The sequence below is a fragment of the Micromesistius poutassou genome, assembly GCF_964030765.1.
Source record: "Micromesistius poutassou genome assembly, contig: SCAFFOLD_6985, whole genome shotgun sequence".
In the NCBI taxonomy this organism is placed as follows: domain Eukaryota; kingdom Metazoa; phylum Chordata; class Actinopteri; order Gadiformes; family Gadidae; genus Micromesistius; species Micromesistius poutassou.
The window spans coordinates 1-4694 of NW_028177211.1; the positions used below are offsets into that span (position 1 = coordinate 1).

The 4694-nt window shown below is 49.6% G+C and overlaps 1 pseudogene across 1 annotated transcript; it reads right to left on the reverse strand.

The window, feature by feature from the left end:
• Positions 1 to 604: 604 nt before the first annotated feature.
• On the reverse strand, positions 605 to 4453 carry LOC311376661 (disks large homolog 5 pseudogene; annotated as a pseudogene). Its single transcript has 3 exons — positions 4310 to 4453; positions 2719 to 2902; positions 605 to 843 (listed from the first exon to the last, which is right to left on the reverse strand). The product of its transcript is annotated as a disks large homolog 5 pseudogene (transcript).
• Positions 4454 to 4694: the final 241 nt, after the last annotated feature.

Sequence of the window (4694 nt, forward strand, 5' to 3'; positions counted from 1 at the left end):
ATCACAAAGGCTTATTTATTAAACTCTTAATTTGGCCCCAGAATATGCTAAAATGTTGGTGTGATTAAATTAAAAGAGATACAAAATACAATATAAACAGCAGCTGGCCAATGATATAAAAACAATGTCATATATACAGGAAAAAAATTAAATGGATAAATAAAATGTGCACATTTTAGCACTGTGTATATAGAGTGTGTAATACCAACTGCCTAATATTTTGACATTGCTGAGGGAGTCATCACACTCCAATGCAAATGCGATTCACATTGGAGTGTGCCCACTGCGGCAGCAAAAGGTTTGAACCTTTTCAGACTGTGTGTGTGCCAGTATGTGTGCATGCACACATGCAAATGTGTGCATGCACACAACCATATGTGTACATGCAAATGTGTGCATGCATGTGTGCATGCACACATCCATATGTGTGCATGCATGTGTGCATGCGTGTGTGTGCATGCATGCATGCGTGCAAGCATGCGTCCACCCCACGGCCCACCCCGCTCCCAGCGGGAGGAGGAGCCACACACACGCATGCTTGCACGCATGCATGCGTGTGCATGGCTCATCCTCCCGCTGGGAGCGGGGGGGGCCGTGGCCTCACCTCCTCATGGAGGTGGAGTACTGCTGCTGGTACTGCATGGCCGAGTCGCGCTGCTTGAGCAGCCGCCGGTTCTCCTCCTCCGCCTGCTCCAGGCGGCTCAGGTCCGTGTTATGGTTGGCCACCTTCTCGCTGTAGCGCTTGCTCAGGGCGTCGTACTCCTTCCTCACGCCCTCCAGCTTGTCCATGGCCGAGTCGTACAGCTGGTTCAGCACCTCCGACGAGCCCCTTTCACGCATCACCTGGGGGGGGGGGGGGGGGGGGGGGGGGGGGGCGGGGCCACGGGTCACAACACATCATGGTGTTGAGACGCTAAATAGAGGCTACAGCGACCTGGGTTCACTGAGACTGTTTCTGCACAGAGACTCTATTCAAGAACCAGAGAAATCCCGTTTGTAGGATCGTTACGGGGGCTCGTGTCTTCTGGCCAATCCCAGCCACTTAACATGCATGTCGTCCAATGAATATAGGTTACTTTTAACCTGGTAGCATTTAAAAAAAATGCTTGGTTAGGTTTTGTAGAGAACAGAGCTGATTATTCTCAAGTTTAGAGTAGGCTAGCTTGAAATATCAAGTGTTGCATATCGAGCCGTAAGCCCAAAGCATCCGGCCGCAGCGGGACACTAAATAATGTATTTCAGTGTTTGCGTCCATTCCTATTATAAAGCAAGCCAAAATATCCCGCCCGCTTCCTTCGTGCTTTGCTCTGTTGAAACAACCTGATTCGCGCTGCGTGTGCATTGGTCTTAACATTCGAAAAGGTTTCATAAAGGGTTGCTGGATTATTAGAACATATTGGAAGGGAAGGCATGGATACATTTTTTATTATACTGTATTAATATTAGTAGGGATACCCAACTGTGTGTTTGTTTTGTGTGTTTTTTTAATTAAACACATTTCCAAGCCATCGACCGCTGAATATATATTTTTGGCCGATATCGGATGTACCATGGTGGGCAATATAATCATCATCTCTAATTATATTTTCATATTTTGCACCATACTAGCAGCAGATGGCAACGCTGGGTTGACCTCGTAGCAGCATATGGAGTCCTGGCCTTTTGGTGAAATAAGAGTTGAAAAAAAACCCGGTAGAGTTCAGGCTGTCTCTTCGCATCCCTGACTAGGCCACGGATTAGGGAGGGGGGGAGGGAGGGTGGGGGTCAACTGTCCTCCAGGTTTGACCGAGTGCTCTTTCTCTTCCCAGAGGGAGTGAGGTTCAGTACCTACACGACCGGATGTGCGATCGCTCCTGCGACGGATCATTCCCGGGGACGACCTCAGGGCAGTATCGAGCGACTCCTATTGGTGCACACCACGACCGTGTACCTAACCGCCCCCCCCACAGTCTCGAGTCACTGTGCCCTTTACGCCTGCCAGAGCCTTTGCCCTTCTGCGGCCTTTTCAGAAATGCTCCGCGTGCGTTTTCCTTGGCTGTCCTTGCAGTCCACTGCTGCAGTCAACCGCCGCCACCCACCCCCCCCCCCCCCCTCACTCACTCACTCACTCCCCCTGCTCCCCACTGAACACCCTGGGGAGACAGTTAAGGGAGACAGTGCAACCCAATGCAGGTCACTGCCCTGCCTCCCCCCTCTCCCCCCAGCCTCCCCTTTCCTTCACCCTACCCCCGCCCCCCCCTTCGCCTTCACTCAAACAACAGCTTGCAACACAGCACTCCCCACTACAGCACCCAGGGGGAACTGAGGCAGCAGAATATAAAAGGAGACGAGAGCAGCAGTGTTGATGCAGGGCACAACTCAAGAGGTGATTATCGCAGTCATCACATTTTTTTTTTATTATTTAAATGTGGGCTGTGGTAAAAAGATGCCTGCCTAGGCATTATGCATGTCGTCGTCGTGCTTACAGAATGACCACAACTCATACCAGATCAAATCCCGAGCACCAGATCAGCCAACCGAATCACAGGGGGGAGGATACCAAATCAACCAATCGAATCGCAGGGGAGAGCACCAACCCCCCCCGTGTTATTACAACAAGCGTTCCCAGTCGACTCGGGCGACCGCCTCGTTCCATAAGCGGGGGGGGGGGGTGCTCTCACACTCAGCCAGAGACGCACAGAGGTGGACAGCCAGGGGGGGAGGGGGTGGTAGTAGTACCTGTTGCTGCTGCAGCCGGAGATCGGCCACCTCCTTCTGGTCCTCCGTGTGCAGCCTCCGCAGCTCCTCGCAGCTCTGCTTCAGGTGATTGTGCTCCCGCACCAGCTGGGCGTTGTCCCTTCTCTGCTCCTCCAGCTCCTCCTTCACCTGGGACTGCTCCCCCAGCACCCTGCTGTGCAGCATGCTGGACACACACACACACACACACACACACACACACACACACACACACACACACACACACACACACCAGGATTAACACTTCAATCAGTGCCTTTGGAGGTGGTGCACAGGTGTGAAAGCGTGTGGGTGTGGCAATTAAAATGTGTGCGAGGATGTGTGAGAAAGAAACGTGTGTGTGAAAGAGAGGGGGGGAAGAAGGGGGTATTAATTAATATTAATATGGAAAGAGTTTTTGTGATTGTGTGAGTGTGTGTGTGGGTTTGTGCATGTGAAAAAATAACCACACAACACCTCTGCAGCAGCAGTTAAGCTAGGTTTGCCAGACACCCAAACACAGTAACACCCAGATTATGCCCGGTCTGTGTTGACTGAACATGGACTTATGGACAAGGCAAGGACATTGTGGAGGTCATGTTTGCTACTGGATTGAAAGGAACGAGCACAGGTTTGGCTCTGCGGGTATATCCCAACTCAGATTTCCATTCACCCCCATTTAAAGAGAACACAGACAATAAAACCAATGAAATGCACATGAACATAACCGCCGATACGTCCCACTGTTAACTCCCTCTGTCCAGATGACAAGAGTTTTGCTTCTTTAGTGAACAGCTTCCATCTCGCTCATTCTGCTGCTGTTTGACTGACAGAGGAGAAGATCCTCTGTAGGGTAATGACTGCAGGATAATTGCAGTCTTGAATACAAAAACGCTCTTGACGTTGAACCTACTACTACAGTAATAAGTGTACACTGTCTCATTAACACGGCATTGAGTAGCAATTCCTAACTAATTGTAAATAGCTCAATTATATTCGTCTCTTTGCTATAGAAGCATTGGATCATAAGGCAGTGAGGGGAAGCTGCACAGTGGAACAGAGGCTGGAGTGGCTGGGGATGGTCTGGAAGTGGGGGAGGCTGCCCAGACATTTCCCGATGGTGCATTAGATGATTTAAGGCCCACGAGCAGCCACGCCGGGTGATTTTATTACAGTTTAAGCTTTTAACAACATGTGACCTCCTTCCATAACTCCACTTACCAGATGGAGCTCCAAAGGGCCGTTACTATGTTTGAATTAGTCTTCAGCATGGATACCATTACATATATTTTTATTAAAGCAGTAGCAGCGTTCTCAGCTAACACGAGCATCACCACGGGGCTCTACCAGTATGAAGGAGAGAGTGAGCTGAAAAATATCCATAACCAAGAAAAGATCAGAAAATGTCTTAATATGATATTGACATTTATATACTGTAACTATATGCTTTTGAGTAAAAAGTCTGAAAAATAACCTTGCTGAAATGAGTCTCTAGGAGCTGGGAGGGGAGACGATTGTTTGCTAGTTGGCTGTGTATTGACCGGTTTCCTATGGGAACTCCACACGCACGACATGCTAGTACAACTTCACTGACTGGTAGAAGTCGGCCTCCTTCACGGCCTCCTCGCAGCGCTTCAGGGTCTTGGTGTGCTGGTTCTGGAGGGACTGCAGGTCCGCCATGGCTCTCATACACTGGGTCTTCAGCCGGTCGTAGTCGTGGCCCACTTTGGAGTTCGGCCTGTAAGGGAGAGAGAGAGGCGGAGCGACGGTCAATGCACCATGTAGTAGCGGGATATTTAGCGAAACATTAAAGATATTTTTTTTTACACTATTAAGTTGACCATACTTAATGATGTATGTCAAGCACATCAACAGACTCCTTTATCCAAAGCAACCTTATGAGCAGCTGTAGGGGTTAGGGCAACTTGCTCAAGGGTGCCTAAAAGTTAGGAGACATTGTGGAATCCAGAACTTTTCCG